This window comes from Stylophora pistillata, chromosome 10 (assembly GCF_964205215.1).
Source record: "Stylophora pistillata chromosome 10, jaStyPist1.2, whole genome shotgun sequence".
NCBI lineage: Eukaryota > Metazoa > Cnidaria > Anthozoa > Scleractinia > Pocilloporidae > Stylophora > Stylophora pistillata.
In genome coordinates, this window is record NC_142528.1 from 4,827,048 (window position 1) to 4,842,047 (window position 15,000).

General features: G+C 39.3%; 1 pseudogene across 1 annotated transcript in view; it reads left to right on the forward strand.

The window, feature by feature from the left end:
• LOC111342248 (uncharacterized) overlaps positions 1–15,000 on the forward strand; it is a 189,693-nt pseudogene that overhangs the window by 171,723 nt on the left and 2,970 nt on the right. Inside the window, exons 2-4 of the transcript XR_015992529.1 lie at positions 4,838–5,561; positions 7,671–7,836; positions 9,186–9,677. The product of XR_015992529.1 is annotated as an uncharacterized LOC111342248 (transcript). The remainder of the gene's footprint in view (positions 1–4,837; positions 5,562–7,670; positions 7,837–9,185; positions 9,678–15,000) is intronic.

The following is a 15,000-nucleotide window of genomic DNA, read 5'->3' on the forward strand; positions in this document are numbered from 1 at the left end:
ATTTGTGCAGAAACTTCTTCAAACTCTTTACGTAGATGACAATATTTCTGGAGAAAGTGATGACATGGGAGCTTACAAGTTGTACATTAAAGCCAAATCAAGACGACCTGAAGGTGGATTTAATGCAAGAAAGTTTTGTTTCCAACCCTAATAAATTAATGAGCCGGATCAAGGAGAATGAGAGATTTTTAGAAAATAGTTGCCATAGAGGTCAATCCACTGGATCAAAGGAAAATTCTGAGACTGCGATGGAGGAAGATGAATCATAAGCAAAGATTGCAACGCACAGTGGAAGTGCCCTACCTGCTACAGAAAAGGTCTTGGGTGTACATTGGAAAACGGAGGAAGATCAATTTGTCCTGGATCTGAAAGAGGTCCTGGAAGATTCATTTTTGGACGATTTGAGCCCAACAAAACGTGATGTAGCACGGATCGCGTCGAAGATTTATGGCCCCATGGGTTTCATTACCCCGGTGACTGTCAAAATGAAGCTATTTTGCCAAAGTTTATGTAAGAGGAAGATGGGTTGGGATAAAGTATTGGATGAAACGTCAAGAAAGATTTGGAGAAATTTACAAAAGAGCCTGAAGGAGGCAGAGCGAATCAGGGTGCCACGATGCTACTTCTTTGGTGTTGCAGGGCAGGTGCATCAGTCAATGCTTATGCAGCTGTAGTGTACTTAAAGATAGAGACGGCAGATGAAACCTACCTCAAGTTTTTGACATCAAAGACAAGAGTTGCACCGCTTGTTAAGCAAACAAACCCACGCTTTGAACTGCTCTCAGCACTGATTTTGGCCAGACTTATTTCTCATATCCGATCTGTCTTGGAAGAGTTTATTCTAATTTCCCATGTAAGATGCTGGTCTGACTCAGAAGTACCACTGTATTGGATTCGTGGAGAAGACCGTGAGTGGAAACAGTTTGTTCGGAACAGGATATGTGAGGTCAGAAGTCTTGTGCCACCAACTGCCTGGAGTCACTGCTCAAGTAAGGACAACCAAGCCGACATAGCACCGCGCGGAACATCACCGGCAATCGTGGCCGAGAGCACATGGATTTCAGGGCCAGACTGGTTAAAGTCGTACGAAGAGGCAATACATATCAGTGAAGAAACCGCCAAGGTCAGACGAGCTCCTGTTCAATCTCTGCAGGAAGCAAAGAAGGAACATCGTGAGCTAACATCAAACCTACCTTGCTTGTCACTTCTTACAGGATTTTCTAGTCTGGCAGTGAGTGCTGTTATTGATTGCAGAGATTCAGCCGCCTACACAGATTGCTAACAATCACATCTCTTGTTTTGAGATTTACACGAAAACTGAAGTCCAAGGGGCGGGAGTCCGGTCTTGTCCCAGTAGACATTACAGCAGATGATATCTTAGAAGCGGAAGAACTTTGGATTAGAGATATTCAAATCGGGTTAACGTCAAGTGCGAAGTTCAAGAACTGGAAAGGAGAATTTGGAGTGTTCTCAGACCCAAGCGGAATCCTGAGATGTGCTGGAAGTCTTGGAAATACAGATTTATCAGAGTTACAGAAACACCCTGCCTTGTTGGACGCAAATCATCATGTCACTTCACTCATCGTAAGAGCTTGTCATGAAAGAGGCCACCGTAATGGTGTTAAAGAGCCACTGACTGTATTGCGCTCAGGATTCTAGATTGTTAGGGGAGGAAAAGTTGTAAAGAACCTCATGCATGAATGTACAATTTTTCGCCGTTTACAAGGGAAGCCCTACATCCCACATATGGCGCCTTCCTTGCCATCTTTCAGGATCACAAAGGAGCAACCATTCACCTTCACAGGTGTGGATTTCGCAGGCCCCCTCTATGTAAAAGAGAACGGTGAAATGCGTAAGACGTACGTCTCAGTATACACTTGTGCAGTCTCCAGAGCTGTACACCTTGACACTGTTCCTGATTTGACAGCAGAGGCCTTTATCCGAAACTTTCGTCGATTTGCTACTCGTCGTGGACTGCCCCGCGAATTGAATTCAGACAATTGGAAGACCTTTGTGTCGCCTCCAAGGTGTTAAGATCCCTATTTTATTCACTTGCAGTAAGAAGACACCTTGCCAATAAAGGAGTTAAGTGGATATTCAATCTTGAAAGCACCCCATGGTGGGGTAGTTACTTTGAACGATTAGTGCAGAGTGTGAAGAGGTGCCTGAAGAAGATACTAAAGGATGCAAAGGTCACCAGTGAGGAACTCCAAACGGTACTAGTGGAAATAGGGGCAACACTTAATTCCCGGCCTCTCACATTTGTATCCAGTGGGGAAATTGAAGAGCCCCTGACCCCTTACCATTTATTTTGTGGGAGACGTTTATTGGCTATGCCAGACCAGGTAGAAATTAAAATCAGCCCACTGAATACTGAAGAAGCTAGACGGAGGGTAGCCCTACTTGAGAGACTGAAGGATCACTTCTGGGTTCGGTGGAAGAACGAATATCTTCTTGAACTAAGAAATTCGCACCGGCTCAAAATGAAAGATGTAAAAGGTCAAACGGTTGTTGTCGGGTATGTAGTTGTTGTTCATGAAGATGGGCTGCATCGAGGACTTTGGAGGCTGGGCCGAGTAGAAAGCCTGATCGAAGGCAAGGATGGGCTTGTCCGTGGAGTAGTTGTGAAGACAACCACACCCAAGAAAAGGAACCCCAAACGGTTGAGACGCCCACTACAAAGGTCTTATCCATTGGAACTTGGGACTGGTTTACAAGGGGACTCGACAGTAGACATCCCAGATGTGCCTACAGGAACTGAGCAGGCAGAGGTGCGGCCCAGTCAGGGAGCAGCAGGCATAGCAGACATTACAAATGTGTTAGATGGAGCTGAGGACGCAGCGGAGCGGTCCAGACGAGAAGCAGCACACAGAGCAGACAGAGAAAGGAGAGTGCTCATGGAAAATAAGCTGCTTTAGGAACATTGATTTTTAAGCTCTAAGAACAGAGAACCTTTAAAGGGTATCGTTGAATGATTCTTAAGTTCTGAGAACGGTGAACTCTTAAAAGCATTGAACCTTGAGAACAGTGGACATTTGTTCTAAGTTTAGAGTAGCTGCCTTAGAATTGGTGAACATAGCCACTTTGTCTATAGGTTTTGAATTAGGTTGGTTGATTATTTGCGTGACTGATAAACGGGGGGAGTGTCTCAGATTTTTCCCATGTATCTTTGGGGTACGAGACCCCCCGAGAGAGAGAGAGATGAAACGTGCTTAATGCAAAGTTTTCGTTAAGTTCTAGTGTCGTTGTGTTAAAGAATTGTACGTTGTTTTCGCGTATGGCACTTAGCCTGCAGAGGTTATAGGCTTCCCCTACCCTGTCACCTTGAAAATTAGGTTTCCCGGGACACCACGTCTCAGATCACGTTAATCACATCTTCGATTGCCGTGTTACCAGCATGGTTGCCCTGATAGTGTAGTGGTCATCACACCTGACTAGTAACAGGGGGACGTGGGTTCAAATCCCGCTCAGGGCAAATTTTCTTTTCAAACATTTATTCTATTTAAGTATGATTATTTGGGGTCTACAGCGTCAGGGTTTCCCTTGTATGAATTTATATGTATATTGCAGGTCGTTAGTGGAACTCTCAGGCCAACAAAGGTGCACCGCGCCAGGAGGATCAATAAAAGATTCGCAGTCCAAACCTCACAGCAAACACGAACGTAGAAAGTTTAAAAATTGCGAGGACGGACAACTTCTGACGTCAAAAATATAAAAAGTTTTAATGAAAAACGATGTCCGAGACCTTCTTCAGTTATTTACAACTTTTGAAATAAAAAAAGAGAGCATTAAATAAGATCGAAGTGCTAATGATTACGTAATTACAGATAACGACTAATGAACTGGTGCTAATAAAAAGATAACAAAAAACCTAATTACAAAGAAAGCAATGGACAAAATACAAGAAACAAACCCTAAAAACTAGGAGATAAGAATACTAAATATGTTAAAATGAGTGGCGTAACCAATTGTAAAGAAGCAATGCAGCAAGAAAAAAAGGGGAGGCCCACTTTTAACTACAACTGTAAACCGTAACAAAATCCCTAAACAAGGCCTTTGGAGCCCGAAAGGGCAAATTAGCAACAAAATCCCTGGAGGGGCCCTGCTATGCTCACAAACAAAACAACTTGTGAAGTAGCGATACACTTTAACAAAACCCCACACATCCTGGACGATTTTTCGTTCCAGTGCATTGATCAGGTACAGGCTCCTGGTGGCTCTGAAGAGATCGATAGGCTTTTAATCCCAAAAGAGGCTTATTGGAGTGCTCATTTGTTCTCTTTGGCACCCCATGGTTTGAATAAAAGAAAGGAATTTCATTAGAAAAATAGAATTTGCTATAATTAATTTTCCATGTTATATTAGGCGCTACTAATTGATCGTTCAACAACAGCAATAACAACAACAAAGTTGTACGTTGTTGTTGTTGTCGTCCGTCGCCCGGTTAGATGTAGAGAAACGTTTAAGAACTGACAGTCTTGAAAATTATTCTGAAAATTTTTCATTTTTGGATGTTCCTTGACGCTTCGTGTTTTGTTGTTTATATTTGTTTGTTTGTTTTGTTGTTGTTTTATATTAGTGCTCCCAGCACCCTTTTTATTTTGTCTCCGGAAAATCCAAAATTAAGTTCAAGCCCTCCTCTGAATATGTATTTTCTTCGTCACCCTGTTTCCTTGTTAAAAAAGAGCAATATTCTGCTTTTCTCCAATTCCTTATAAACCCTCAGAGGTCCCTCAAAGTTTAAGTGATATTTCGTTTTGCAAATTTCATATTTGAAAAATTTTTTGCGTGCCCTGTTTAGTGTTTCATGCGCAATCGATTCTTTTTTCAATTTAAGGAAAACATTTTCATGGCCTCAGCAGCAGCAGCACCATCATTTCGTTCAACAAAAGAGACAACTAACTACGCCCGGTTATGCAGGCTACTGGTGGATGTTAGCTCACATGTCCTGAGAGAGATATTTGACAAGAAGCACCCGCGAGGTAAACTGGACAAAGTTTTATCAAGTCCACAAACTCGTGCAGTGCTACAATTACTCAGAAGAAAAAAAGTACTCAATCCATCACAATGGGGAAAACTGTATCCTGCCATAAAATGTTCGGTTTCATCTCAGCATTTTGACATCACCCTATTGATGGTTCTTTTGAGGAACATTTGTGGTTTGGTTGCCCCACGTAATGGCTGGGATAAGCTTCCTCCTTTAGGAGACACAAGCCTTGAGGCAGACATCGCGCGCATCAAGTGCTACAGAAACACAGTTTATGGTCATGCAAGCAAGGCCTCAGTTGATGACGCAACATTTAATCGGTACTGGCGAGACATCCAAGATGCATTGGTGAGACTGGGAGGAGCAGGTTATCAAGCTATTATTGATGATCTGAAAGCGGAATGTATGGACCCTGACTTTGAGGAACACTACAGAGAGCTTCTTAAACAGTGAGTGATGGATGAAGTCAGTACCAAGGAAAGATTGAATGAAGTAGAAGAAAATTTGGGGAAGAAAATCGATGACTTGAAGGTGAAAGTAGTCGGCGATTCCGAAAGGAGGAGAAAAAAAGGAGGTAAAAGTGAATAAATATGATACTTACCAATTAAATCTTTAGAAAAAACATTTGACTATGACAAAATTGCGACAAAATACTTCTAAAACCATTAAAACGCATTTTAAAGGCTGGAGAAAAAAAATTAAGAATTGTATTCCCTTTCATCATTTTCTAAGACTTCGTCGTTTATGTAGTGATGACTGATTTTTTTCCTTAAATCAGAGTCAATATGCCAGTTTTCGAAAAACGTGGTTACTCTGTTTCTGTCGTTCAAGCGGGTCACCACCGCGCCCAACTTATTGATCGACAGTCAGCTCTACAAACGTCAGAGAAAGAAAATTCCGACCGCATTCCATTCACTCTCCCATTTCACCCTCACAGCTACTCAGTTAAATTCATTATGTTTAAAAATTTTAGATCACTTTAAAATGATCCAGAGACTGGTACTATCTTTTCACAATCTGGTCAGAAGCTCATTCCAAACTAATGACCAACCCGGCAATTTTAAATGCGCTCGCGCACGAGACAAAGCTTGTTCTTTCATTCACAACGCTGGAAAATATCGGAACCCAAACGATCCATTAAGATCACTGATCACTTCACGTGCACCTCCGCCAACGTCTTCTGTTGCAAAACTTGCACTTATTGCGAAAAGATATACATCGGCGAAACAGGCAGAGGACGACTTAGTGACTGATTCCGAGAACACCTTCGCGACGTAGAAATAAATGGCAAGCCAGGACGCATCAAAACCAGTCGCTTGACACTTAAACCTATCTAATCATTGTAAGCAGCATATGGCAATCTGCAGCCTTTCCTAAATTTAGGAAGTTCGGAAAGCTGCAAAACTCTTGAACAAAAGTTTATCTACGTATGATGCACGATCCTCGCAGTAGAGAGCGCTATTTATGCAATAGCGAAAATCAGACCTGAAAAAAATCAGGCCTGTACGGGATATATTCTTTCAGGTCTGATTTTCGCTATTGCATAAATGGCGCTCTCTACTGCGAAGATCGTGCATCATACGTATCTAACACCGCTGTTCAAAATATATGAACTTCATATATTTCATTGTATCTGATTTATCACTTTCACGGGTTTATTACGAACCAACTTAACGGCCTGCTCCCAGTTGGCTTGTTAGCTCAATTGGTAGAGCGCTGCACCAGTATCGCAGAGGTCAGTGGTTCGAGTCCCGTACAGGCCTGATTTTTTTCAGGTCTGAATTTCGCTATTGCTTAAATAGCGCTATCTACTGCGAGGATCGTGCATCATACGTATCTAACACCGCAGTTCAAAATATATGAACTTCATATATACATTGTAACCAAAAGTTTATCTTTTAGATCGGCACTCTTAACCCCATAGGCATCAACGAACGCTTTTCATTCTAATAATTTAGTCGCGTTTTCCTCGTCACCATATTCCCACCAATAGGGTAGCTCCACTTTCTGCTTATAAACCCACACACAACCTACAACTTTCCTCCATTGGCTCTGAAGAGGGGCTGATGCTCAAAAAATCAGCTTTTGAACTCTTTACGGTGGCCAATTTACAATTTCAACTTAGTTGATATAACCAGATTGCCTTGTTACCCCCACCAAAGCAGCACCACAGTTTCTCTAGAAATTTCACCCTTTATTCATTTGAAAAAAAATTCGTCGACGACGTTTCGATGTTAACATAACGTCATTATCAAGTAAAACAATAGTAACTTTAAGAGGCTTTAATGATAAAATAACTTTAGATACTGGCCAATGAAACCTACTATAACATTTTCTCAGAAACTTAAAAAGGCATTTATTAGAATCGCTTCCTATACGCTCGCAGAAGTGATATGTTTGGCAAACACATATCATCAGTATTTGAAATGCTTTCTCTCAAAAAAACTCAAACCGAAGTCGAACGTGCAAGCGGATTACATAAGTGCAAAACTTTTTGTTCAGTTTTTTAATTAATTATATGTTGCTTATTTTTTTGAAACGTTTTTTATGGTACCCATATTGTCATTTTACTATCTAATCTTCTCATTTTCATTTAACAAATGTTAAGGGCTGTTAACAGATTAATTTTCCTTCTTAATATGCTCATAAAGAACTTTACTTAAAGTGCCCTTTTTCTTCTTAGAATCTTTCACAAAAAAGAAGGTAAAAGAGGACGTCAATATTCTGATTCTGGGAGAGACAGGAGTTGGGAAGTCGACCTGGATCAACGGGATTGCCAACTACTTGAAGCACAGCTCTCTCCAAGCCGCCATGGCTGACCGCCAATTCACTGTTTTAATACCATTTAGGTAAAAATATGAACTTTTTGGTAATTAAATTAAAAATTTTGTTTGATTTAATTTTGGGAGACTTTAAGTCCTGCTTCCCTTCTATAAGGAGAAGCAAAGTCCTTTCCCACTCCGGAGGTTTAGGTCACTTGGTACTAGTGCATGACTTTACCAATGCATGTTCATTGCTTACCTTAGATGTACTTGTATTATGATGTAATTATTGCAGCGACGAGAAAGCATTGAACTCCATCTCACAATCTCCTCCAGCTATTGTTTCATTATCTTTTGATTAAAGATCAGCCACTGTCTAGAGTGTTTATACCGTATTTCCTCGGATAAGCGCCCTTGTCTTATAGAGAGCCCAACCCCTACGCCAAAATGTCAAATAAGCATCCCACTCCAATAAGCGCCTTCCCTCTGACATTTTCATAAATCAGTAAGGTTAAACAAAAAAATCATGTGTTATTTTATTGCCAATTTATGAATACCTTTTTTAACTTTTAACTACAGTGGAATCAGTAAAGGAGAATGGTTTCTTTTCTGTTCCAGTTACTTCTTTCTCCACGTGTCTGAAGAGTTCCTCTATGTTCATTGTCTTTTCCTCTAATTTTTGTCTTATTGTTATGCTCTTGGTAAATGCCGTTAACTTCTTCAACAAAACTAGACCATTCTCTAGCCTTCAGGAGACCAGTAGTCTCTACGTTTATGAAGTTATTAGGATGCATTTAAGAAACAGTCTATATGGAATTATAGCTCAATCGAAATGTGACCAACAAGCTTTGAACTGTGGGTACCATACACGCGCTCCACTTTTAAGTTCTCCTTGCATTGCCCTCAAACTTCGTGGCTAGCTTTTTCCTTGACATTTTTTTGAGCAAATAGATATCTCCCTTTTCTTAAAAAAAAAGACTTGTACAATCCATAAGAAACGTGTGGTAGATTTCGTTCAACCTGGGAGGCTGCTCATTGAAATAATATTTACCCACAAGGCCTTTCCTTCGTTCTCGGTTATCAAGCGCGGAGCCCGTTCCTAAAAAGTCCAGGTAGTCGACGGTCCCAAAATGTTGTTTGGTATTTGTCCTGTTTACGTGTTTGATCGATATCAAGAGATTATTTTGTTGTTGATATATTGTGTCATTGAAAATCAGAGAGTTGAAATATTTGGGAAGTAAAACGAGTAGAGTTGTTTATGAGTCAGTTCCATATAATTAAATATTGATGGCTTCAGTAAAGTATAAGGAGTTTGGAAGCGGTCGAATTCAAGACAGGAAAATCCAAACCTTTGCCCTAAGACGGCCTGTAGAAACATATGGGAATACATAACATCAAAAAATTCATGTTGACAATAAAATAGAAATTTATCTCAGGTTTGCCTATACGAGTGAAGAAGGGGAAGGCATAGACGTTTCTTTTGGTTCCGACGCAAATGAGATTTTCGCCACCGGTCAGTCTGCTACCCAGTCCCCTCGGGAGTACATGTTTGAGACAGACATCGCCAAGTTCCACCTCATCGACACTCCAGGCATCGGGGACTGTCGCGGAACTGACAAGGATAAAGAAAACTTTGACAACACTCTGGCATTTCTCACCATCTACGACAAGATCCATGCCGTGGTTGTGCTTCTCAAGCCAAACAATGCACGGTTGACTGTGGCCTTTAAATTCTGTGTGTTAGAGCTCCTCACACATCTTCATAAGTCGCTGGAATCTAACATTATATTTGCCTTCACCAACTCCAGGGGAACGTTTTACCAGCCAGGAGACACCCTGCCAGTTCTCAAGGAACTCCTGGCGAAACACAACCTTAAAATCGATGTTTCACCATCGAACTATTTTTGTTTCGACAACGAAGCTTTCAGGTATTTATCTTTCTTAGGTCTAAACTTGGGTCTAAACTTTGATCAAGAGAACAAAGATTTTTTTGAAATTCATTCATTCATTTATCTGTTTATTATCTCTCTTTTTCATAAACCAGACCCTATAGGGGCTAAGGCTAAAGAGTGTTCCAATTTACAGCAAATTTTAAATACCTTAAGTTGGGTAGTAAAGTGTGTGATCATAAATTTTAATGAAATAAATTTAAGGACTATCAATTTTTTTGCGATGTTAATTTAAAACTTTAATTCGATTAAAAAACATATCGATAATAGGAAATATCATAGAAGAGTGGATATTAAATTTCCTCAGAGTATTACCACATGATCTGAAATGGGTACCGTAAAACAAAACATACAGGCTTGAGAGGTCTATCATTGAGTAAAGGCGATCTTTGAAGGAAAACAGTTGAGTCTGCTTCACTTCGCCACGCAAAATACGGATCGAGTAAGAACCAGTTAGAACGCTCAGATTTACCTCGGGACTGCCTTGCCGCATAATAAAAGATATACCTATAAATATAATCAAATACGTAAAACTTTATCTTGAGTCGCGGAGTGCTCTACAGTGGTGGAGCTATATAACTAATTGAATGGTTAAGGAAAAATTATAACATTGCACTGCAAATCTGTTCCAGAAGGGACTGGTGGTCATCCAAGCCCTTTCGAAACAGATCTGTAGTGCAATGTTATCATTTTTCTTTGACCATTCAACTAACTCAATATATATATTTAACAATTATTCGCCGAAGGCGTGGTGAATATCGTCGAATAATCCCCGAGACGAAGTCGAGGGGATTATTCGACAATATTCACCGAACCTGAGGCGAATAATTGTTTTAGTATAATTTCAGAGCTGAGCAACAGAGAAATTTCTAAAATCATAACATTTTAGTAACATATATTAACATTTTATTTTAACATTTTATATAAGCCGCGTGGAGAGGTTTATATAGCGTCATATAAGGAACCGCTCGACCAATCAGATTGCTGGAAATTCTTTACTCAGCTCTGAAATTATACTAAATATATATATATATATATATAACAAGTTAAAAGGCCTCGAGCCAACAGTGACGCCGCGCCAGAAGGATCCAAATGGGTTCACAGTCCAAACCTCGATAAGTAGTAGGAAGAATATTGTAGTACACGAGGACGGACAACTTCGAGCTAAGAAAGACATATACTCAAATAAAAAGTCTAAGAAAGTTTGATAAAATACGTTTCGGTCCGAGACCTTCATCAGTTGTAACACAATGACTTACAAATTCCTTAAATAGATTGATATAGGGCGAGGTGACACATATAAACAAACACAGTAATTACTACACGAAAAACTATCACAATAAAAAGAAATGGAAAAATTGTCGAATCCACTGAAAATGTTAAGGAAGCAGCGTTGACTTGAAAGGCGAGAATTGCACTAAAATTCCCAATCAACGCTGAGACTGGGACCTTTGATGCCCGCCCTATTTGAAAAAATTCTCCGCATTAATTATAGTTTATTCTTTTTTTCGGAGTGAAATTCCTGGCGCTTATTCAAGTCGAAGGGTGCCAGAGAGAACAACTGTGCGCTCCAATATGCTTCTTTGGTAATTAGAAGTTTCTCGATGGTACCTGAATTGTTTACTGTCGCCTGCACTTGATCAATGCATTGGAATGAGAAATCGCTTAAATCATGTGGTGTTTTGTTAAAATGTACCGCTACTTCACAGGTCTTTTCTTAGTGACCATAGCAGACTTGTGGTTGCGAAATCTAACTCTAAAGTCATTTGTTGTGGAACCAATGTATTGTAGGCGACGTTTCTTGCATGAAGCCAAATAAATTATGTTCTTGGAATCACAGGAAAGTTTCGATCGTATCTTGTAACTCTTGCCTGTTTGAAAACTTAAAAAGGAATTAGATTCAATCAAGAAGTTGCGACAGAGATCGCATCTTGTTCTATTACATTTAAAACACCCCTTGACCTCAGCAACCCCTTCGCTTTCAATGTTAGGGCCATAACGGGATGGCGCCAACAATTCTTTGAGGTTTTTAGATCTGCGAAAGGATGCTATGATGGAATTTGAAGGAAAAAGCTCTTTTAACTTGGTATTGGATTCCAAAATACCCAGATGTTTTTTAATGATGCGACTTACATCAGGTAAATTTGGATTAAATGAGGTTACAAATGGGAATAATTTCCTCTTAGATCTGGCATGAGTCCTAAGTAGATCACTTCTAGGTATAGTAGAGGCCTTACAAAACTGGTCATCCACTAATTTGGAAGGGTAATCCTGAGTAACCAGATAACCCTTGTATTCGGTTATTCTCTGGACAAGAAAAGCTTGTTCGGAGCAATTTCTTTGTAACCTCGTCGCCACACTGTAAGGAATAGGTTTAAAAAGTGTTTAGGATGAGCACTTGATGGTGGGAGATACAGGTGACTATCAGTTGGCTTTGAGTAAACGTCTGTCCTAATAAAACCCTCGATAAGATGTAGAGTTAAATCTAGCACATGGAGCTCTCGTTCGGAAAAAACTAATTCGAATTTTATAGTGGGATACAAAGAGTTTATAAATTCAGTAAACTCATGCAGTGCCGGAAGGCCTTGTTGCTAGAGATCAAAAACATCATCACGGTATCGCCACCACAAAGCCGGCTTTATGTGGCCAGAGAACTTAGCCTGAAAATCTATTTCACCCATGGCAAGATCTGCATAACCGCAGGCGTTCTTAGGCTGTGCCATGAACCTGTAGAAAGAAGTTTTCTCTGAAAACCGAATGATTGCTCTTCAAACAAATTTTAACCGCTTCTAAAATGCAATTAGTAGATGGAAGCTTATTTTCTCTGGCATTCAGTGCCCTCTTCACTGCGGTAAGACCGAGTTGATTATCAATGTTAGGAAACACTGAGACAACATCCCATGAAACCAATAGAGTTATATTCTACATATATATATATGTAGAAAGTTTAAAAAAATTACGAGGATGGACAACTTCTGACGTAAAAAATATAAAAAAATTTAATAAAAATCGTTTCGGTCAGAGACCTTTAGTTATTTACAACTTTTCAAATAAAAAAAGAGCATTAAATAGGATCGAATTGCTAATGATTACGTAGAAACAGATAACGACTAATGAACTGGTGCTAATAAACAAAAAAACCTAATTACAAAGAAAGCAATGGACAAAATACAAGAAACAAACCCTAAAAACGAAGAGCGTGCGAGCGGATGGGATCAGTGCGCCCAGTTGTTCACTGACGCGTGACAATGACAAATAAAATGTAACATTCCTTTGCTCATTTCTATAATCACCTGAGTAATTATACTCAAACAATTATTCGCCTCAGGCTTGAATATTGGTTGAATATTGGTGAATATGCCCCGAGAAGAACTCACCAATATTCACGAGCCTGAGGCGAATAATTATTAAATATATTTAACAATTATTCGCCGAAGGTGAGGTGAATATCGTCGAATAATCCCCGAGACGAAGTCGAGGGGATTATTCGACATTATAGGTGGTTTGCACGTTACGTTGTTGCCGCCATGTTGGTGGACGTAAACAATAGACATCTCATTAGCTCCTTTTGTTCGTCCACCAGCATTTGTTCCTTTCACCATTTTTACTTGTGTCTCTGGAGATTGGTTGCAAACCACCTATTATGTTGCTGTGTCTCACAAGGACTGGGAACTACCGAATTCACGAATTTGATTGCTGAAATCAGTTTTGAAAGCGGTATAGATTTTCCCATCTAGACCGGCATATAGACTGGTCTAGAAAAAAAAGGTGCAAAGAATATAACAAATTGGCATATAAGACACAGCCATATAATAAACATCTTATTAACCGAGCTCGGTCGGTCTGTATGGGAGAATCTTGACCTCGGTCGATGGTACAGACCTCAATGCGTTCGTTCCGTGCTGGTGACCTCGGTCAGGATTCTCCCATAAAGACCTCCCGCTCGGTTAATAAGAACTAAATATAAATCGAGCCTGAGGCGAATAATTGTTTTAGTATAATTTCAGAGCTGAACAACAGAGAAATTTCTAAAATCATACCATTTTTAGTAACATTTATTAACATTTTAGTTTAACACTTTATATAAACCGCGTGGAACGGTTTAAATAGCGTCATATAAGGAACCGCTCGACCAATCAGATTGCTTGAAACTCTTTGCTCAGCTCTGAAATTATAATAAATATATATATATATATATATATATTCTTGAACTTGATTTGAATGTATTTCAAAGAGCGCTGAACTCTTGGAGGAACATTGATATTATATATATATTATATAATTATAATTATATATATATATTTAACAATTATTCCACGAGCGCGCGTTGGATATGAGATGATAGATAGCCAACTCGGCGCGTAGCGCCGAGTTGGCTATAATCATCTCATATCCAACAAACGCTCGTGGAATAATTGTTTTATTAAAAAAACGCCCCCAAGCTATTAGACAAATCTTCTCGACTTTATTTTGTGAGAAGAAACCGGATTTAACAATGTACAGAAATTAGATTATGGTATATTGGCTCATATACCATAATGGCTGAGCCAATAAAAAGTCTTGAATTGCATTATCCAATGATCCAGTTTTTAATAAATATATATATAACAATTATTCGCCGAAGGTGAGGTAAATATCATCGAATAATCCCCGAGACGAAATCGAGGGAATTATTCGACAATATTCACCGAACCTGAGGCGAAGAATTGTTTTAGTATAATTTCAGAGCTGAACAACAGAGAAATCTCTAAAATTATAACATTTTAGTAACATTTATTAACATTTTATTTTAACATTTTATATAAACCGCGTGGAGCGGTTTATATAGCGTCATATAAGGAACCGCTCGACCAATCAGATTGCTGGAAACCTTTTTGCTCAGCTCCGAAATCATACTAAATATATATATATATAATAACAAGTTAAAAGGCCTCGAGCCAACAGTGAAGGATTCACAATCCAAAGCTCGATAAATGGTAAGAGAACTGATGAAGGTCTGATAAATGGTAGAGAACCGATGAAGGTCTCGGACCGAAACGTTTTCTATTAAACTTTTTAGACTTTTTATTGAGTATGTGTCTTCCTTCGCTCAAAGTTGTACATCTCCCATATATATATATATATATATATATATATATATATATATATAGGGATTAAACTTGGTGTCCGTGAAACAGTGCTCAACACAAATAGTAGAGCGGGTATAATGTGTGGTAGTGGGAAAAAAAAAACAACTACATATACATCCCTACAGACCTGTTTCGTATATATATATATACATATACAGTACAGTTTTGTCCTT